Below are 23548 nucleotides of genomic sequence, written 5' to 3'. Positions count from 1 at the left end.
GCACTTGAGAAATCTTTCCAGACTTTGTTCCAAGATAAGCTTTTTGTAATGAGTTATGAGGATAATTCATCTAAGGATGTAAATTACTGGGGAGAACAAGAGAGAATTCTAACCGCTTTCAGACTCAAATATGTTTGACAGACTTATTTATAAGATCTGTCATTTCTATGCACTTCTCCAACTTTCTTCTAAGCTTACCTAATAAAATAATCTGTGATTTAAATGTTATGGCATCCTCCTCCAGAGCAAGTATGTCCTTTAATAAGATGGGTAAGCAGATTAAATACTCCACCTGAAGGCAAATAAAGATACAAACTTGAGAGTAGATTCGAGGAGTGAAATCTCTGTAGTGAAAATATTAAGCACTAGACAACACTATCCAACAGCTTTGATAAGATAAAGTCTATGCCAATAAGACTGTTTCTTCTGGTAAATTTTGCATTTTTGTTTCATAATCACCTATCAGTAACCTTAGTTATTATTTTGTGTACTTGTTTTTTTGTCTTATGAATTGAAACATCCGTTCTGGCAAATTGACCTATGTAATTTACTTGACACAACCAGCCTGTGAGGTAACAGCAGTTTGACAAACTTCACAAACATCTGTGGAGACCTTAGATTTCTTGATAATCTGGATTTTGGAGGGAAAAATGTGATTCATGTAAGTGAAGTTGAAACAGGTTACGTTACAAGTTTTACTTTAAAGAGTTATGAGCAACATTAAAAAGTCCCTAATATTACTTATTCAAGACTAAATATGGGGAGAAATTATCTTCAAGTGGTTTGTATCACAGTTGCAACTACACTGTTACTTTTTTATATTTGTTGCTTTAATTAAAGATAAAAATTGAAAAAAAAAAAAGAGATACCAACTGAAAATTTGCCTATGTAACCAGTAAAACATATTTTGTGTATAACTTAATTCACTTAGACCACTTACAAAATCCTACTTTCCCCAATACACAAATACTCCTTTTCTTGTCCCAGAAGATTTAAGGCCAGAAGGAATTTTGCCAATAATGTCCTCTGATTTTGAGAGATATATCAAATAAAGACTTCTATTCCCTCTTTCGACTTCATACCTGAATTGAATATTTTTTTTTTAAGAAAGATACTAAATTTGGATCTAGAGAAGGATAAATTGGGAAGTAGTCTTAAATCTAGACTGCATTTCTAACCTTACAAACCAGACCTCGCAGTGTGGTTTTTTTACAGTGCAGTTGCAAACAACAAAGAAAACCACTCCATAATGAAAAAACCCCAATCTTTTGAAATAAGTTCTCTGAAACCTATTTCACTTTTTGGATGCATCCCCACCTTCCAGTAAATTGTATATAGACGTTCCCACTATATAGCATCTAGTAAAGGGACCTTCTCAGTCTCACCATTAATTACCGTAAAGAATAGACCTATCCCATTTACAAATGAAGGAGAAAGATAGGGTACATCTAGTGGTGATAATCAGTGAAAAAATTCACTTCTAGATCTGTTAGGTTATGGGAAGTTCTATGAAAGTTGTAAAGATTCTTGTTCATCACTAATGTTGTTGCATGAGTTTGAATACATTAGGCACCAACTCTCAAAAGCATTGTTGATAAAGGTTTATCATGACAAACTCCTGGACTAATGGGAAAAATTTTGTTTGGCTTTATGGAAAAATTGCTCTAATTCCAGTGGAAAAAACCCCAAATGTTAGTATATTAACAGTGTTATACTGAAAGATATTTATAGCTGTTATCAATGGGACTTCTGATATCAAATGGGACTGATCTGTTAACAATTACAGGTTTACTGAAAAATCATGAGAAACACTTTTCTTTCAAATCCAGCTGAAGAAACGGCTATGTGCTCTCCTGTATATCGATAGTTCAAACAAAATTTACGGTGTTGGGTTGCGTGATAAAGACGCATACTTAATCCCCTAAAAAGAGTTCTCAAAGATGGATGAGGAGACTGGTGAATTCATTCTTTTTAACTGCAATTATCCAAGCATGTGGGGGAAAGAGAGTGAGAAACAGTCATCAAGAGAAGTAGGTGCAAGGATTGTCTGGGGAAAGAGCAGGGAGACAGGGCTCCTGAGGCATTGAATTGATCAGAAAGGCTTACAGGTTTCTGATCAAACAATTGACCTTCTGCTGATGGTTCTTTTGCATTTAAGAAGACAGGATTTGACACTGTCCCTGTAAATAAAGGAGACTGCATGAAAGAAGAGTGGGTTTGCTTCATTGTTTGCAAGGGAAGAACCCTGCTTACTCATTTCAGTAGCAATCAACTGGGACAAAGATGTTACAGAGAGCTTGCCATCCACTTTCTTGCAAGCCATCATTTTGTGACTGAGACCATAGAGAATCAAGGAATCCCATTATCTGGCTACACTGATGCCAAATCATGGAAATCTAGTCTGAGAACTGTAGAGGCAGCATGTGCCATTCCAGAGGGCATAAGATTATGGTGGGTACAACTCACCAATAAGAGTGTTGGCATATTATAGGTGCCAAACCATCCTGCTGCCTTTCTCCTTCAAGGAGGCATTGACTGTGCTTGCCTGGGTTCAGTTTTACTAGAAGCCTTTTGAAGACTTCTAATGTGAGTCAATGAGCCCAAGAGTCATATCAAGATCTTCTGTTTTTCTGCTTGGTCAGCATTTGGAATAAGAACCTCTAGCACAGATTTTGAAATAGCCAGTTCAGATAAACTGGCATGTCAGGAACTTACTAACAGGCCCTTTCTCTGCGTTTTATACAGATTTATAAGTTTTATTTCTGCATCCAGCATGCTGCTGTCAACCTCTCTCACTTCTCTTTCTCCTCAGTAATGTCTCTTGCTGCTTCAAGTGACCCTGGGCAAGCAACAGATTCCTTACTACTTGTTAACAAGAGTTAGCAAATGACATATTTTCCAAGTGAAGTCGGTGGAAATCCCCTGTCAGCTGTGAATTGTACTATTTAAATTATACTACTGTGCTGACAGATTCAGATTTGCTACTAACCATGTTTGCAAGAAAAATCCAGGTATGGTAGAAAATTATTTCTTACAAGCAATGCTTTACCTTGGAACAACTATAGAGAAAGGCTTTTGGCTCTGTAAATTACAGATTTCAGTGGCATTTCACTTAATTTTTATGATTATCCATTTGCATAAACTATGAGTGGGTTTAAACTTTCCACACTGCCCATGAACTAACCAGATGATTTTCCCATGGTTTTTATATTGGCCTTCAGTTTTCCTTTATGTACTTTCATGTAATGATTAGGCACCAGATTTTTCTCACGTGTCCAGATATTTCTTCCCAGATTGAGGGGCAGCCCAGTACAGAGTGTTTGTTGCTTCCTGCTCAGTGGTGTTGTCAGGGCCCAGGAGAGCAGGTCTGGAAAACCAATTTGGTGTCCACAGTCTGGGGCGTTGAAACGAAAGTACTAGCTTGAGTGGTGACCAGGTGCCTGGGCAACTGTTCCAACCACTGGCTGTGGGGCAGGGGACACAATATCCCATGCCTCTATAAAAAAGTGGTATATCAAGAGATATGGAAACTGGTGCTAGCAGTGTCCTTAGGGATCTTGCATCTGCAGTTTACACATGAATGGGGTTTGTTTTTTCTTTAAGATGCCTGAATCCTGCCCTTTCCCCTGGGTAAATGTAACTGCAGCAGAAAGCTGCATTGTACATAAAAAGGCCAAGACACCATCCAGTCCAAACCAGACCTGTGATGGTTGCTCACTTACGAGGGGATATGGCCACAGCACAGGTGAATAGAAGGTGTCATGCATTCCATCATGGCGTGATGAGGCAGCCTCACCAATGTGTTAAGCAGAAAGACCATGAGGAAGAGGCTGTGGCAAGACTCTCCCTCACATCTAAACTCCAGTCTGGAAAGCTGAGTACACATGCTCTGGATGGAGTCAAGAACCGGAGTATGGCTTCAATTACTCACAGTAGTCGTGCGAGCAGCAGAGTTTATGGAGCCTGGTTTCCTGTGGGTCCTCTCGTGTGCCTTCTTTGGTGTCTAATAACGCCGCTGGGCCCACACTGCAAGACATCCCTCTGTGAGGGGCACACTTTTGTGTCTCCCTCTCCTGTCTATCCACCCCTTCTCCTTCAACTCATGGGCAGCTAACAGCTTTGAGCCCTCTCTGCCCATGTCAGAGGAGGTGGGGGCTGGCTAGCAGGGCCAGAAGCTGGAGAAGTAGGGGGGACTGGCTAGCAGACGGTGGGTGCTATTATGTAAAGCTTGGTCCTGTAAGAACCGAGGTTATAAAACAGTATGAAACTGGAAGTCTTTTTCAGATGATAATAGCCTGATCCTCACACCAGTATGGTTACTCACAGTTTACCCATTGACTTTGGTGTTCTTTGGAGCAGGATCTGAGGCCCTTGAGCTATATCAGCTCTCATGGTCGTCTGCAGAGGAAGGCAGTGCTAAACATGCCCAAGTGCCTGATGCCTAGGCTGCCAAATTTTGTTTCTCAATAGAGTGAGAGAGCAGTGGAGTGGGGAGAAATAATCATAGTGCTTAAGCTGTGCATGCGCAGTCAGGTTGACAGTCACCGTTGAGAGTGCAGGAGCCAGGATCTGGCAGTTGTAGATGCTAGGTGGTCTGAATTGCTCATTACCCTCTTGAACTTAAGTGTGATAGCGGGCTCTTAATCTTGAATGCTATAGTTGGCTGTCTGAATAGGGCCCTTATATCCTGCTGCTTAAGCAAAGACTGTAAGAATGAAAAGTGGTATAATGTAATCCACAAAGAGGGAATAGGAACAAATATTTAGAAATCAATCTTCTTTATTTCATAAGCAGTATCAAGTAACCAAGAAGAGCTCAGCAGAAACTGACCATAGAAGCACTGGAGAAATGCTCAGTGCTCGACCGTAATTTAATTAGCTCTCAATAGCTTCCAGAAAAAATCTCTAAACCTGCATATATTTAAGATAAGCCTTTTGTTCCATTTGTAACCCACAAGCTGACAAGGAATCTAGGTCCCTTCCCCCTTCTCAGACTCCATCCTCTTTTTATTTTGTTCCCCAAGTAACAGAACTTGATGCTTCTTTTTTTTATTCCCTGCAGTACTTTTCTTTGACCTCATTCCCCCCTCCAAGTAACTCTATCCTGTGCTGCTATGTTCATGCCCAGCCAAACCTTTATAGATGGCTTAATTATTTTCATTTCTCAAAGAAAATTCAATCTGATCCCCAATACGCATAGGATAAAATAAAATGAATCAGCTGGGAAGCTGCATTATAAAGGGGGAGGGGTAAAAGAAGTTATGCAAAATTTCATGTCGCTGTCAGACTGTTTTCATAGAATTTGTGTTTGAGATTAAATTAAATCCCTAAAACTGCTTTGATAGCTTCATACTTAGGGTGAAACGAAGCAGATGCATTTTGCCCCAATACCATGCTTCTCATCTCCCCTTGCAGAGAGAGAATGAACTGCTTTGTGGAGCAGTTCTATATACTTACAGTATTAAGCAATTCTTCTTTTCCCCTGGCATTGGTATTCTTTTATTCAATTTATCTGTACTTTAGCTTGGATAATATTTACCAGATGTTAAATAAATAATTTAAGATAGCACAGTCTTTCACGACAGTTGTAACATTTTGGGTCACCTTTTTTTAAATTTTTATAAAATCACTTCAGTTCAAGACTTCAATATAGTTCAACTCAGTGGTGACACTTAATACTTTTCCCTTTCCTTTAATTTGAAAGTAGTGATCCCCAAATAGTTCATTTGCCATATTGTTTTTATCTTTAACAAGATAAAATAGACGTAGCAGGTTTACTATTTCAGCCTGATGCCGACAAAAATGAAACCAAAGAATATGAAGAGCCAATGTTTTGTAAAAGCCAGTGTTATATAATGAAACCAAATGCACAGCTTGGAATTTAGAAAGAAATCCTAGTGTGAAGATAAAAGGACATGAAAGATAGTAAATGCTGAAATGATACACCACATAATGGTATACTGTCAAGAAAGAAAGATAACATGATAACTTACAGAGCCATCTCAAAGCCTACATAGGTACTTGACCTATAGTTTGCAAGGAAACAATCTTTTTGTTTCATCTGGCTCATATTAAAAATAGGAAAAACAAAACCCTTATTTTTTTCCACTCTCACACATATGGTTTAAAATCCATGCAATTTTTAACTGTCTAAAATTCTTTTAAGCAATTTAAGACAGAAAGAATTATTAAATCACTTTTCCATTTCATTTAATGAAAAACTGCACCACTGTCGTTGGTCTATGTACTATCAATTTTAAAGCTAGTAGGGCTCCAATTGGTCCTGTGTGCAATCCATCACGAGTGGCATCAGATTCGTATTGCCCAAGTTGGGTGCTGCTGAAGATAGAACTGAATAAAACCTAACCCAACGTGTAAGTTAACTTTGAGCAAAGCTTAAAATACTCCCCATCTCTTTCCAGGTTTTGAAATGTAACTGTTTCCCAATCTAAATCAGTTTACAAAGCCTAACGAGCCTTGCCATCCTCAGTCCACCTGCACACAGGCGACTGCCCTCATCCTCTGTTCTGCAGGACTGAGGGGCTAAAAAGCTATTTAAGAAATTCACTTTGTTATAAAAGGAGAAGCAGCAACCTACTAACCCAAATAATCTGTTTTCCAGAAGCTGTAGGTTAAAATACCATTAGATTGAAGTAAACTTTTCATCTATCCCATGTACACAGTTTTAAACCACTGTGGTCTGCGTATAAACTCTCACAGGTCTGCATTGCAGCTAAGACTGCTTGAAAATCTGTCAGTAGGTTTTTTGATAGCAAATTGGAGTTTAGGATTAACTCAAGTTCTTCTGGATGTTCTTTCATCAATATATTAGAAGCTGTCCACAAAGCATGGGAAAGAATCACCTCAAATCCTTCTACCAGTTATGCTGCATTATCCAGGTCTGACACCAAGCTTTAGGTTTTCTGCTGAAAAAAATTATTTTCATTTTCTAAAAGAAAATCTTTGTCTGGAGTTATTAATTAAGGGTCTGTAATCTTCAGACAAAATCACCATGCCTATATTTTTTTAAGAAAACAAGGCTTTATCTGTCCTGCAATTAAAGTCTATTAACAAGCACTCTTGTAAGGTGAACTAGTCCCAGTTTCCTTGGCTATAATGCTCATTTTCACTGTAGCTATTCAGGAAGTTGTTTCTCATAGGCACTGAATTTTCTTATTCTGTTCTAGAGCCTAGACTTGCTAGCTTTTATACTGTCATCTCCCACTCTTCACAATAGCAAAAAGTAGCCATATTACTTTGCATTGCAGAAGGCACACTTGAACAAGTAGGTTTGAGAAGAAAAGGAAAACCATGATTTCTGGAAAAATACGTTCTCTACAGTGGGATCTGAAGGGGCTCAAAGCCTTCTGAAGTCTTCAAAGTTTACCTGTGAAGCCTGTTTCAAAGTGTTATTAGTGACCCTACTACTGGAGAACATAAATCTCTACCCTGAAGAGATGACTTGCTTTTTCACTGGGATTGTTGCCAAGGAATAGATAAAGCACAATGCATTTCAAGGGCTAAACAATAATGGGTAATTGCTCACTTAATTGAGAATTATGTGTTTAGCTGGCAAACATGATATCTGAAGGTCCACTCACAGTCGTTCACAGGTGTGCTTTGGTATTTACACGCAGATATTTCTTGCTGGGGGGGCCCGTTGTTAGATTCTGGCTGCTGCCTTGCCTTGCAGCTCAGGGTACTTGGGAGGGAGGGAGCAGAGGAAGTGTTGCTCAGTGCTCATCGTTAAAGCAATTCAGGAAATAAAAGTGAATGTCTCTCAGCACAATATATTCCTGGGAGCCTAATCTGAATGAGCAATTCATCGGCATGTTTCTATTTCCAGCAGGGGCTGTGCCAATTAAGAGGGCTGCATATAAACCCTTTTAGTGATGTACACCGGGAGGTAAAAATAATGATAATATATGGATTTATTTTTCAGCCATTCCTTTAGTAATAGTGGGAATGTAGCAAAATGAGCCCACTGTCGTGCCCCTTCACAGGCTGTTTCCAGAAGCATTTGGCCAGCTAAGAGGTAAATTCTCATTTGGAAGTGCAAAGAAACTTGCTTCTTCTTGTGTATCCAGATGGGAAAATAAATGTTTCACTGTAGCCAAGATTTGTTCTTGTATTTGGACAATTAAAGGAAACACTTGCATCTTTATAGTCAGTATCTTTTTAGCTAAGTATCTATTGCTGGTTGTGAGAAGGGTAGGAGATTCTGAATTAATTTTAGCTACAAGGAGTTAAGTCCTTTTATGCTTTTAATATGAAGATGGGATGGGAGAGAAGGGCACACCTGAGGGATTCAAGCCTGTGGGATTCTGCTCTGTTGAGCAGGAAGGAAATAAAAAAAAAAGCTGAAAGAACCCCTGTGACTTTCAGAGATAAGTTACTTTGGGATCCTTTCTGCATTGCCTCAGCCAGAGCTGCAGGACCGCTGTTTTATACATCCAGTTGTGGTTTTATGCTCTTTTCCTTTGCTACCTCATGGCTGCAATGTTGTCTTCACCGTAGCTCTGCTGTGAACCCATGAGCCTTTGAGGAAGGATTTCAGCCACGAAGTTGGAAGAAGCCCATCTTGCCCTGGGAGGAGCAGGAATTTGCCCTCCACTGAGCAAGAGAGAGGAGTTTATAAAACCAGTATCTTTCCCATAAGAGGGAATAGGGAATTAAGGTACTTGGAGCTTTCCAAAGAGCTTCTCCTGGGAGGCATCATTTGTTCCTAAATCCCTGTGACCTGCTGTACCACTGGCAGCATGGGATTGCTGGGCAGTGGGCACTGTGCAAGCACGGTATGATCATTTCTCAAGCTGAAGGCTGACCAGAAAAAACAAATGCATTTCAAACGTGCTGAAATATTTGAAGTTCCAGCTCTTGTTTACACTTACATGAGAACGAATCTAGACTGTTAGAAATTTTCAGTATAAGAAAAAACACAGATGGTTTTCGCACTACTTTACTACAGTAAGAGACTCTCATTCAAAACCTTGCTCTAAGGACTTAATTTGAAGATTCTTTTGCATTAAGGCAGAACCACAGAACCATTGGGTGTCTAGTAATGGGAGGGCAATGGAAAGGAGCAGAAAACATATCTCTTTCTCTGTTCTCCTAACAGCAGTGGTGTCAAAAAAATTACAGCCCTGGCCAGCTAGGATGTCATAAAAGCTGCTTTAGATGCAAACCTGAAAACTAGGAGACATCCTTGATGCTGGCGTGTATCACAGATAAACTGGTGTGTTCCTTATAGCACTGAGCAGGCTTGTGTTAAAAGTATTTAAAGAAACATTTTTTTAAAGTACCAAAAGAGCAAACAAAGTAGTCTTTGGATGACCTCTTGTTTCTCTTGACTAGCAGTAGCATTCATTAATCTACAGCATATGATAAAGTCAACTGTTCAGCTGGCTCCCAGTAAACTAGACTCCTTTAATTGACAAAGCCCCTGCCATCTAAGAATTTGGTTCACTTTTTCATATCATGCTAAAAGACTAAATAAAATCCAATCTTCTGGAGCAATATTGAGATATTACATCCAGATGAAGGGTGGGTGTCATAAGAGAACAGGCTGCTAGCAATATTCTCTAGGCTTCTTGCCATCAGCTTGGGTTAAAGTAGTGAAGCTGAGGTAAAAACTAAAGCAGTTTTTATTCCTGTTGACATAAAAAAAAAAAGGAGTAAAGGGCACTTCATCAAGTTTTTTTGTTATATGATTATTGACCTGGGAGTAAAATGTTTATAGCATTCTTTGCTTCCTAATACAACACTTGTTTCCTCTTAGAACATACTGTGCTTTATACAGTAAATATCCATGCTTTAAGATGAGAGAAGAAAAGAAAATCAGATTCGTACTCAGATCAGATTCCAAATGTCCATGAATGTGTGTAATGGAAGGTGGAAATTTCATATTTCTCCCCTGCTAATTTCATCAGGATGAGACTGCACTATCCGTTCTGCTTTTCAGAGTGTGTCAGTCCTGCCTGGAAAAGCTTTTTATTGTGTAATAGCAGAATGTTGTCCCTACTGTGCTGGGTTATTGAAATAAGAAGCAGAGTTACTACAGTCAAACAAACACAAACCTTTGTACCTAACTGACAATAGCATTTACAGTTTTCTTCAACTGAGGCAAAAACACACCCTATGAAAGCCGCAAGGCATTAAATGAAGAGCACATTTAAAAGATGAGCTGCCCAGAGAAGTCCACCTAACAACAACCTGATCATCTAGGACTGGCTGCAGGGTCTTTGAAAGATGAGACAGCTTACACTGCACAGCTGGTCACGCAAAAAGTAAAAACCCACTTTAAAATGAATCTCTCCAGGTCGGTCCTGCAACTACACAAAGCTACATTTTCGGTGAGTGCTGGGCATCCTCTGCCAATATAGGCTGTATGATCACTAAAGCATACACACTAGATGGTGCATCATGGCTCAGGGTTTTCCCAATTTATGAACACAGTTTCATAAATAACTATAGTTTTTGTTTCTCTCCTCCCATTGTTATTCTATTGTCTATTCTGCTCTTCCCCTCCCCACAGCAGAGAAGGGACTTTCATAACACAAGAGATACCCAGGGAATTCTGAAGCAATGGTAACTAAGGCACAGGAAAGTTGAGGGCAAACATTGTACTGATGGCTATGTGCAGCAGAAATATTCTGTATATTGTTAGTTCCATCTCAGAACCATTAAGGTTCTTGACCTTAATATTCCCTCCAGGGCTTTCTTCCCTGGCATACAGTGCAGCAAATACCTAGGGAATATTGCAAAAAAAAAGGGAACATTATCTAGTTACCTAAGGCAACTGAAAAGTTTTAAAACTGACCAGCGTAGTTGTGTTTCACAACTCCTATTTAACAGACAATGTCTGTCTCCCAAAACATCCACATGGAAATGCAGAGCCAACAGGGAAGCTTGAGTGCTCTGTCTGTGTGTCCTGCCTGCATCCAATTAGCAGCCAAACTATTTGAAAGGAAAGTGATCAAATGGAATGAATTAATTAAAAAAAATATAAATGGGTATAATGTTTTTACAATAGAGATTTATGTATTTGCTGAAATGGGGCGGTTTCTAAGCTTTTGAAAGCTAAGCTCATTCCCTTGGGAAAATAGCGTCTCTACTTTTATTTATTGTTTGTATTAGATTTGGGCCTTCTAGATGCAGTAAGGGATGTTATGCCATGTGTTGTACAAGCACAGAACAAAAAGTCCTTCTCAGAAAGAACTTAGAACCCAAGTACAAGACAAAGCAAGGAGTTACAGCTAGCTAGAAAGAAATAATGAGCTGCTCAACATGTTCAACTTAAGGTATCCAGCTTCACCTTCCACCTTCAGTTCTACTCTTGCACCGCCCTCCAGCAGATGCCTCATTTAGTCTTTGAAAACGCTGAGGTCTTCAAAATATGATTGCATTTCTTACATGCTGTAATGAATGACAAATTAGTTAGCTATGTCTCTGTTTGAAACAGCATGCTTCTTATTGGCTTCAGGATACACAGAACCTGATAGAGAAAATCATGTGTCATGGATGTGGTTTCAGGCTCTCTGCAAACTCAAACCAACATTGCTGAGCTGGTTACATTTGGGCCATGTCTCCAAGGGTGGTTTTATTTTTTTTTTTCCTGGAACTGGAACAGCTGTATTTTAAATGAAAAGCTAAGCCTCGGGAAAATTAATTAAGAATTTGAGTCTTTACAGTCAACTGCATTGTATGTGTGTTCCTCATGCCAGTTACAGATACTGTATCTGGCAATAATTTACACTCTCAACAATTCTATTTAATTTTAATTTAGCAAAATGATTCTGTTTAGCTACTAAAGTCATAAAACCAGATTAAAACATCAATTCAATGAAATATATTTAAGTGTGTATTCAATTTTATGCATACAATTGCTTCTATTGACTTCCATTTCTATGTTTCAAATTAAGGAAATGTTTAAGCATTATAACACTTTATGATTTTAGTACTGACAACAGGGCCAATGGAATTTCGTCAGCAATGAATTTGACCCACTGCATTGAAAAAAGGTGAGGAAAGCTTTTAAGAATTCAAGAAGACTCAAGACTTTCCAGCTCAGTTAAAAGATTGCCCAACATATGCCCCTAAGCAAACTTCTCTTGAATACTACTGTTCATTTTCTTTGTCCTGTTTTGCATGTTTCATCCTGGCTGAAAGGATGACCCACACATCTTTCTGCTTGTAACAGAAATAAATAATAATGGAAACCATAAGTGAATAAGGGATATTTAAACATTTACAATCATAATGGGGACAAGACACACTTTGCTTTGGAGAAATGGTAACTCAGATGGAGATATTCAGTCAAAAATAAAAACTCAAGACTTCCAAATTTTCAGAACCTATTTTTCTTGAGGGAGTCAGCAAAATTTTAGCTTCTGTGATGTTTCTTTCCATAGCCTATATAGCTATTGGAGAATAAGTCGTAATTAAATATGTATAATAGGAAAACATCATGTTACATACATATTCAAGAGCAAATGTTAATTGATGGGCATAAGGGAATTTCTAGTGCAGAATCTGACCCTCAGAGATGCTGTCTTTGAGAACTAGCTATCTAGATACTTATATTACTCCCAGCACTATGATATCTGGGGGCCTTGCAAACGTTAATGAACTTATCCTCACAACCACCTTGTGAGGCTGGGTAGTTTTAGCAACGACTTTAAGGGAGTACAACCAGGCCCTAGGCATGCAGTAGCAGCCACAGAGGAGCTCAGAAGGAATCATGCTTGCTTCAAACAACATTAACTACTTGTTGGATAATAGCTGGGGATAATGGCACATACAGCGTCTGGTGGGTTGCCCCTCTCCCATAAATAATTTGGAGGAGAGAGCCTATGAAACTCCAGTGAGAGAGGTTTTGAAAGGAAGTAGGGGAAATAATACTGCTGAGCTATGGATTCCCTTCCCTCCTTCCTTCCCATCATGAAAGCCTGATGGCTTTCAGTCATTTGCAGTTGTAGAAATATGCGTGTGTGCGCGCGCATGTGCGTGCATGCGCGCATGTGCTTAGAAATGAGGAATGACATCAAGGAGGGAAAAAAGAGTATTAGAAACATTTCCTATGGATTCAGAGAGTTATGTAATGAAAATACAATATTTATATTTTTGACTTACTTTGTTTCCAGTTTCAGTTGTATTGCCCACTGCAATAGCCATACAAATGAAACCTTCTGTGAAAGGGCACAGCCCATCCGTGTGCAGTAAGCAGCCATCTTGAATTCCTGAGTGCAGGAACTCAGGTGGGAATTTCACAGGCACCTTTGGTCATTTTTCTCCATCAGAAGGTCACATATCCTATACAGGTGTAGCATACTGTTTGAAGGAGAAATGACTTTTGCACATATTCAGTTCACCTTTTGGGATGTAATACAAGAAGAGACTTTTTGTAAGACACAGTGCATATTTGGGCACAAAGGAGGAAGCAGCCTGACAAACTGAACAAAGCAGAGACATTTTCTCTCTCTCCTGAATGTAAAAACAGGGAACTTGCAAAGCATAAGCATGCTTCATAAATTCCAGCTGCTGTCACTCAGCAGCAGAGAGGAATACAGGGGAATATCTGTTACGAACAGGCACCACAATGGTGGGATTTTTTTTCCCCTTCCTGGCAGTCCAAGGCAGGTTTGTGTTTAACCCTACTCACTTTGAAAAGCCAGTGGCCAAACTCATTCTGACTGCTCTGGGAATGAAATGTGAATATGCAGTAAACAGTCTCTCAAAGTGCATTGGTGAGAGGAAATCCTCCAACGCTCTGTTTCTGCAAGGTGAAGGCCTGGAGGGCTCTGCAGGAGGGTCTCCAAAATCAAGGGTACACGTGCCCATCCCAGCTACTTCCCCCCTATCCAGTGGGACCACACCAGCCTCCAAGGATGTCTGATACTCTTCTTGCACTAGAGAGGACCTCTCAGTGCCCATTCCTGCTAAAGTGCAAGAAATCTGGTTGCAAGAGTGGGACACTGAGCGTTATAACCATTGTCTAATCAGCAGTTTCATTTCTACCCTGCAAAATCATCTTCCAAATGAATTATTTCTGCATTTTTGCAGTTGGACCACCTGAGCTACTCTTTCCCTTGTCTTTCTAGAATGGGAGATTTCCAGGTGTTTTAACTGTGCTGCTAAGATGTGTTTAATATATTGTACATATGGCACAGAAATGGGGAAAAATGAAGTTACTACTCCCCCTTAGCAGCTAGAATATACAGCAAGGTTCAGCAGAAAGCAAAACATGGCAGTTGAGTTTTTCTTGTCAGGGAGGAGAAAGTTGCAGATAAGACATAGGCAGATGTCATTTTTATGTGAGCAGTGTTGTACGATTCCTTAAGGCTCTTTTTTTTGGTTTTGTTTTAGTTAATACAAACCCCCCCACTGACTGCAGTTGGAGTTGCACGTGTGGAAAAATGACAGGATGAGCAAACAGCAGGAAATTCGACAAGCCGGCTTGATTAAGCTTTCGTTGAGCTTTGCAGCACCTGCCTAGCTATCTGTCTCATGGAGCCATTCCCTAAGTGAGAAGGAATTATTCCGCGCTCTTCCCTATGTGCTTTTGTAGGCATGGAGAAAGGAATGAGGACAACAGCCTCTGTACTGGGATCTGAGGAAAGGGCTAGTTTGAAAATGTGCTAGTTTTATGATTTTTTTGAATAAAAGTATCTCTGTTTTTTTCTGGGAATATTTTTCTAAAGCAGTGTTCATATTTGTCCCCACAATTCTGAGACTGCTGGTTAAAGAATATTACTTAAATTTTTAATCTTTCTGGGATAGGAATCTCTTTTCTTGCCTTTTGATGACTGCACAGCAGCTAGCACAATAGCCTGGTTTCAGGTGAAGAAAAAACCCCCATGCAAATGAATAGGAAAAAATAAGACAACATTGATAACTCTGAAGCCAGAGAAGCAAATGCACAGAATAAGAATCTAGGTCCTCAAAGAAAAAAATTTGGGAACTTTCAAGAATGATTTAAAAACCGGCTCAATATTTATAAAGCATTTTGAGGTATCTCTAAAGGGAGATGGTATGCAACCACAACGTACCACATAAAGATTTTATGCATATTTAAAGATAAACCATAATCTGACATCTTTTTTTATCCTTTGATAGGAGACAGAATTTTGTCCTTTGTTATTACATAGTTCCATTTCCCTGAACCAAAGATTTTTGCCACTGTTTAGCACATCACAAATAGCAGCCTGTGTTAGACTGGGACATTCAGTCTGGAAGTTTATTTATCAGAGGCACGTTGTTAAAAAAAATCTGACTGAAGGTCTGACAATTTAAACATTGGATTAAATCAACCATTAGCTCCTAAAGAAGTGGAAAGGCAAACCCCATCTCTGTTAAGTACATGAAAGCATATGAAATTATTGCCAAATTGTTCTGCAATTAATTTGTCATTTATTATACTCTTTCTTTTTGGAGTTGAGAGAAAGAAGGTTTCAGTTCACACTGGCTTAAACCCCTAGAGTCTAAAATGTTAATGAACATGCAAACAAGTTTTGCTTACAAAACTGTATTGTGTTAGGTGATTTGAAATGAAACTAAATCTCTACCCAGATTAATATAGTAAAAGAGAGGTTGCTCAAAACATAACACAGATTCATTTAATTCATAACAAAGGGTTCACATTAATGCTGACCATTTTTTGTTTTCTTTGAAAAAAGTGCAGATTTAGCAATGCTGAAGTGCTTTCTAAATTCATTGTAGCTTTGCCAAATTGTCTGGAACAAAACCATAATGTTGAAAATGCTGTAATGTTTTATTTCATCATTTTAAACCCAGAATGCTTGAGATCTAAATGACTTTTTGTTTTGAAATTTCCTTTAATACACTTAAAAAGTAAAGCTGCTTTAAAAAAGTCTTAAATTTGTAAGGATTTGTTCAACGTGAAACACTTTTTTTGATTTTGCAAAGACATTGTCAAACCACAAAACTATTTTTTCAGAGAGTTTTAATTCCTCTGGCTTTAATGAGAAATTAATTCTCTATTTAGAGAATAAAAGGTGTGTTTCTTACCAGCATTAGTATAAAAAAACCCTAACAAATTTAAATCATTTCCTCAGCACAACTGTTAGCAGGTCCAGATGAAGACAATGTGAGAATTTAGGATTTATCTTGACCTGCAAATCTACATGAAAACTATCCTCACTGGCATTTTAATTTACATCTTCTATAGCTGTTTTTCCTTTCACAAAGACTAGGCTACATAAAATTAACTTTATTTATTTTTTTTTGTTTTCAAGGACTCGGCTAAATTTAAAAATTCAACTAAATCCAGAGTTTGAATCTAAAGTCCGAGGCCTTTAATAAAGATTTTATTAACTCAAACCTTCCCTGCTTATTCAAGCCCCCTTTGGCTCTCCCCTTCTGTCAATCTAACATTATCAACAGTTTTATAAGCCCCAGTATCCTCCTCTTTTTTATCATGCTGTGCTTTTCCTCTTAATTTACTGCATGGGAGCATTTCTTTTTCTAGGTAGGGCACATCTTCATCTCCCTTTCTATCCCTGTTCTTCATTTCAGGTGTTATTGAACGTAATAATGTTTGTCTATAAGCATGGTAAAATGCATAACCTGGTAGACCACTCCTACTTTCAGATAACAGCACCCCTTAATTATTCTTCCATCATTGTCTTCACAGGAATGAAAATGTATTGATGAGGCATCCTAGTAGCCTGCTCATCTTTTGCATATACCACCAATATGTCAGCTTAACCACAGAGGAATTGACAATTATAAAACTTTTATCTGTTCTATAAAGGAAGGGAATAAGACTAAAAGCAGAGAGAAGGAGAAAGAGAGGGAGAACAAGGAAAGTCAAGACAAAGTTTTGAAGAATACAGTTGTGAAAATAATACCTGAAGAATATACAGACCAGGGCTATTATTACAATCTCAGCAAAAATAAGAGGCATTCAGCCAGATCCTTGGCTGATGTAAATCTGCACAACGTACAAAAATCATTAACACAGGGAAGGAGCTGGCCAAGTACCTTCTGCTTGAGGCATAATATTCATGATTTAGTAATCTCTGCTCTCAGTGGTAGAGCTGGACTGATATTCACCAGGTGAGAATCCAAGCCCTCATCTTAAAATCAAGGTGGCTATTGCATACCTCAGGTAAATTCTGTGCAACTATCGCTAGGAAAAAACCCTGCTCAGTTATTGATTGTTATTTTTTCACTTTTGCCTCAAACTGAAGTGTATAAATCTACCTGCTTATCCTGGACTCAGCTTTCAGAAAACTCAGTGTACTTGCTTATGGGTAGTTATCTGTTGCCTTCCTGAATTGCTGTTTAATATTTTATTGGCCACCCAGAAGGGTAACAGAGCAAATAATGTGCTGATGTTAAAATGCAACTCGGGAATAACATTTTGGTGCGTGTATGTGTCTGGGAGTGCACATGTGTGTTTGTTTACAGGAAAACCTTTGCAGTGAGCATATTAAGCACAACTGGACCTGGAAGACAGAACTGTGAATACAGACAAGGGTTCATTATTTTCTTCCACAGTTTGGATTCAAGCTGAATTAGACAAAAGAAAAAATCCCCTACTTGGAAAAAGGCTGTTAATATTTCATTTCAGAAGCTCAAATCCCCATGTTTTCAAAGAGCCCAGTCTCCCTGCATCCTTCACACAAAGCGAAACTGACACTAATGTCACCTGGACAAAGCAGCATCAGGCTCCAACCTCGCTGTACCCTGAAACTAGGTCCTGCTCAAGGCTGGATCTGAATCCTGTTCTGCAGCAGAGCTGGGAGAAAATCTGACTCCAGGTGAAATTCTCAGTGTTTCCTGGGTCCTGGAGCTGCAAAAAGATTATTTTTGGTCACTGGATCATGGCCTCTGAGTCAAATTCTGCCTTGATTTGGGCAATATTTCTTTGGACCTAACAGGTACCATGAACTTCACCATTTCCATTAAATTTCACCATTTCTGCTGAAATTTTGTGTAATCAGAAGGTTTCTGACTAGCCTTTCTTACAGCCAAGCTCCAAATCTCACAAGCCTTGACTATTTTTCAGAGCAAATTTTAAGTTTGTTTGCCCCTACGAAAAGATACGGCATCATCTTCAAATATTACTTTGCTTAGAAATATTTCCAACAAAATGTCATATTCTACCAATGGTTTAATTCTCACGCAAATTTGTATAAAACATCATATTGAAAATAGCACAAATTTTAGCATATGTAGTCAAGTGCTAACTGCGTATAGGAGGCATATGAAAACATTCTGCTTTAATTTGAAATTTGCTCTGTTCAGGATCAACCGGACTTTAAAATCTGGGATCACTTTGGGTGTTCCTCAGCTGAACTGGAGCCATGGGGAGCACAAAATAGTAGAGGCTGCTAATATAGAACTTGTGAATATTCAGTGTACTTTAGCCTATGTCAGTGGATTTAAAGGCAGTTTGTAAATCAACCTCCCATTCTGTGACTTCCATTGCTGAGTCCAGAAGTTTAGTCCAGGCAAAACTTCCAAAAACAACAGATACCAATGACTTATTCTGGATATTTCAATGCTAAATAATAGATGAAAATTAGATCTAAATGTTTTTTTTTAAAAATTGCAGTGTATCTCGATGTACAGGCTGTGAACGAATGAGAACAAGGGAGGCAAAATCAGACATTCAATGTATCAAAAGTAATAAATCCTCTGAGGTTAATCAGCCCTCCTTCCCCCACTAACCTCAGCCCCACGCTATGCCAAATAGTGAAAGCAGATGTCTTATGAACAGGTAAAAAACAATCTGAATTCCCATTCCCCACAACTGAAAGAAAATGTAGGGTTTGGGGTTTTGATTTGGGAAGCTTCCAAACTGAACTGCATGAGACATTTTATCCAAAGCCCTTCAAAGAAACAGTCCAAAAGAGGAATTCAATTTAGTTGGCACAAGGAGAGAAGATCTATTGTAATATGGAAGAAATTCAGACGCTATAGGAGAGCAAAATGACATCTCAAATTGCTGTGATTTATCTTGCCTTGCTTACCTATATTTCTTCAAAATAGCAAGCTAACAAACCCAGTTGTAATGCTTAATACACAAAAATCCTCCCTTTTCCCTGTTCCTTTTTTCCCCCTCTAATTTTCTTTAAGGAATTGCAACCCAAAATGCTCCATCTTTGGTCTCAGAAAACAAAATCTTTCCTCTAGAGTATACTATGATCTTCAGATTATTGCTCTTGGCATCAATCTGTGCATAAAGAACCTATTTCTAAGGTGCTTCACTCCTCAAGAGAATGTAAATGAAATAAGAAAAATATTAAATTGGAATAGCTGAGACAAGAATTTTTCAGATCTGTATGTGTGTATTACAGGTTAATTTTCCTGACTAAATACTTCAGGAGCCTACCAGTGTGATTTACATCCATCACAGAGACGGGCTGGGGTAACACAATATCATTCATTCCTCGTTCTCTGACTTGCAGCCTGGCTAGGTAGTTTGAGATGAGTCGAATTCAGCAGGAACAAGCTGACACTTTCAATAGCATTGCGCCTATTTATACACACAATGAAACTGGACGGAAAGAGTTGTTTCCATCTAGTGGCTTTTTAGTGACCTATATGAAATTCAATAACCTCAATTCACTACCAATTAACCAGATGGTTATATCCAGTGTCTCTTAGCTGGCTTTGAGTCAGGCACAGCCTGCTCTTTGCTCTCTGCTTTGAACAGACTCTGGCCAGGCTTTAATGTGCTAGACAGGCAACTTTTTGTAGAGGCCTTGCCAGCCTTTACTGTCCAAACTACAGCTTGACACTGTGCCTGGCACCCGTCCTGGCAGTACACATTTGTGGGTAACCCTTTTCCCCCTGTGCAGAGGACCAAGGGCAATATGTGTGTAAATTGGTGCTTGTGTCCCTCCTCTGGGAGTATTTAGAAGAGCAAAACCACCAGGTGAAGCTGCTTTTCTGTCTGACTTTCACATCTCTTTAAAGGCATATTTGGATCAAAATAATGCTTCCAGGGAAATGATGTGTTAAAGGTTAGAGCTATGTGGCTGCACAAAGTTTCAGGTGATGATTGTACCTTTTCCAGCTCTTCGCAAGACTGTGAAGCCTCAATACATTATTAATAGAGTTTTGCAAAGGGATGGCGGAGGTATTTTCGGAAAATGGCTGAGGAGAATGTGGTTTTTTCCTTCCTTTTTCTTCTAATACTTGTACCACTGAAACAGCGCTCATCACTAGAGCAGGTCTCATACCTGCATCTGTACAATTGTCTCTACAATGCCTTCTGTTGTTTGGGGATCTGCGGGGGAGATAACTAGCAGGAAAGGAATCTGATCTCAGTGGGTCTTTGTGAGAGTTTTGATGCAACCTTTAGCTAATTAGTTTCATTTAATATAAATTCTCATGGCTGAAGTTCTCAAGAGACAAGAGGACTGTTCTATGAAAGGAAAAATCTCTTATCCTTAGCAATACTTTTGTATGCTTTATCTTCTTGGGGGAAAAGGGGTAAGAGGTAGGTTGTGAAAAGCCACTATTGCCAGAACATAGTTGGAGGGTTGGGTTTTCTACATTCATTCCTGTGTGATATGAGAAACTAGTGTGCAAAATGTGTGCCCATAAAATGCCCATTGATTTGTAGAACAAAATGAAATTACCCGAATAGCTGTAAAGACTCCACCTAGTTGAATTAATGCTGCATTGTTGTAAACATTTAAAGTCATATTGACCATAACATCACTATGAAATATTTCTTTGTTGTGGCTTCCCTTGATCACAGCCCCTGAAGTCAAGAAACAGGTCCAGAAATGGAGGTGAAGCTTGAACTAAAACCTTGAGAAGTCAGATCTGCTGCAACAGTCACAGGGAGCTTGGGAGCTCAGGCATATTCCTGTAGGTAGCTGTATTGCTCAGCCGGAGATCCTCTGTGTTAGCTGTTTCAGACGAGCCCTACAAGCAGTAACCCGGACATGTTTATGTAGTATAGGTAAAGGAAAAACAGAGAACCACATTCCTGTCTGATGCTCAGAATATAAATCTGTCAGAGGAACCTTCGGAAGAGATTTTGGCTGGGGAGTAATGAAGTGAAGGATCTGTAGGTGAGTACAGATGACTTAGTAAACTAACATAATGGCTGATGGGGGAATTAGCAGCACTGGGGAAATTTGGAGTGAAACGTACCCTGAACTTTCTCTGTGACCATGCTACCCGAGTTTGTTGAATGTATTTCCTTAGAATTAATGGAGTTACTGTACTGAAAATTATCTGTTGCATTTTGACATTTGTTTGGTATCACTTGCAAAGCTCCTTCCCTCCTGCTTCCCCCTGGTTTTGAGAAAACTGAGAGTTGTGCTGGCTGAGTGTCTGCACAGTGCCCCATATGCAGCTGGGCTGGGGTGGGAAAGGGCCAAAAAAAGAGTCAGGCTCTCCCTCTTCTATTGAAATTCAGTCTGCCTTAGAGAAGGATTGGCACAGGATAAACAATGCTCAACTAAACCTGCAGCATCTTGGAAAGCCAGAGCTTGAAACACAGGAACACGTTCCTTTTCTTCTGCAAGTTCTCCACTCCAAAGAACAAGGTTTTAATTGATTTAAAGTAAAGCTGGACTTTAGTTTAAAAGGAAGCTGATTTGCAGCTGGTTGAGATGCTAATCTTTATGATCTTAAGATAAATTGAAAAAGAGGTGGCAAAGATGTCATTCTACTTCATAAAGCCTGAGCTTCCTAGGCTAATACACAAAGCAGTGCAGAGGAAAATATTCTGCCTTTTGTGATGCATTGCTCAAAGATTTTCTAACAATCAAGCACAACTAGAAAATGGACAACGTTTTTCTGAAAACTAGCACTTTGCTGTAATTTTCTTTTGGAGTGTGTGTTTATCCATCTTTCTCCCCACCACTTTCTCAATCTCATCTCCATATCTTTTCATTCCTCTTTCCCTGTCTTCTTTTCACTCATTTACTTAATCCTACACCACTGAGTCCCTCTGTTCATTTTCCTGCTCTTTTACTGTTATTAATTCTCCCCACCCAACTGTTGCCTGGGTTAACTATTCTGGTTAAGCAGTAGGATTGGAAAAGCCAGCACTTATTTTGAGAAGACCTTATGGGGAAAGAGGATTCATACTGTAATCTCAGGTGAGGGTCTAAACATTTCCCAAATTCTCTGACCCCTAAATATGAATATCATTTGACTTTGAATAATGAGCTATTCGTTCATCTCTATATAAAACCTCATGTATCCTGACAGTTCCCTATTGCCTTCCTGTCTGAAGTGGCTCAGGAGTATAAATTATTCTAGCGAAGGTTGGCAGTAATTTATGCTCAATAAATTGACTATAGATCTGCTTGTTTCAGTAGGTAGCATGGGAAGGACTTATACATTTTGCTAAATTCCCTCATTTGTTCTTGGAAGGACTACTCACCATCCTGGGGCTGATCAGGAGTCCCAAATCGCCATGATAGGCAGGTAGTCATATGCCTTCAGTAAAGCTACTCTTGTGAGTAGCAAGTTGCTGGTGTAAGGAAGAGGTAGCCAGGCTGGCCATTGACAAGTCCCTGGCAAACAATGTGGAAACTGGAGGTCATATTTTGCAAAATATGTAAAGGGCAACTGATGAAATGGAGGTTAGCAATGACTGTTCTTAAAAAAATCCCCCTCACTTTAACTGGCAGAAATTTACGGTATCTCTTCAGACTGATTTTTCCAAAAAGAGCATGAAGGAGATAGATCATGTAGTTTTTGGTTTTCTTTTTTTTTTTTCTTCCTTTTTTAAAAATGCAAAATGGACTAGTTCCTTTGTAGGACTTCTGCAAAAAAAGGTGATACAATCCTTTTCTCCAAGATGCAAAATACTGAAAGTAATTCATCACCTTTCAAGTACAATTTATTATGGGTCAGGGAGAAAGGTTTCATTCATGATCATTAGGTTTTAGCGGTGCAGATGCTGGACATGATGAACCAATGAGGCTTATCAAGTGTGATAATCAAAACAGATTTTCTTTTGTATCTGCTTGTCATTTCCTCTCTCTCGCAGAGAAATCTAGGTTTCGGACACTGACTACTATTTTATAAATATAGACATATTCCCTCATTGTTCTGTGTGGAAATCATCACCTGATATTTTTAAATCAGAGTGATGGGAACGATTATTATGCCTAGAGTTTGATGCAAGTTTTGAACCTGTATTTCTGGGCCACACAGTAGCAGCAAGGGCAGCTCCACCTGCCTGGGCATGAGCACTGCTCTTTTCCTTCCTCTAGCACCTATAGCAGTGTGCTAACCCAAAGCAGTGGGCCAGGCAGATGCATCTCATGGACCACGTGTGATCAGTGAGTCCCAGGCTGGTTACTTTGCCTTAAGCATATGCACAGAAATTTAGGGCCAGATCCTGCTGTGAACACTGTAGACAATCTTTGTTTGGCTGCAGGGATCTGTGTGCAAGTAAAAATCTGGTTTACTGTCAAAATAATTAAAGGACCAACCTTGCATTGCAGTGTAATTCTGGCTCCACTGAGTCCATGAAAATGTGGCTGTTGAATTCAATGAATCCACAGGGTCACCTCTTCCATAAGTAGATCTACCCATATAAT

Source organism: Athene noctua, chromosome 7, assembly GCF_965140245.1.
Source record: "Athene noctua chromosome 7, bAthNoc1.hap1.1, whole genome shotgun sequence".
NCBI classification, from domain to species: Eukaryota; Metazoa; Chordata; class Aves; order Strigiformes; family Strigidae; genus Athene; species Athene noctua.
This window is presented reverse-complemented; position numbering follows the sequence as displayed.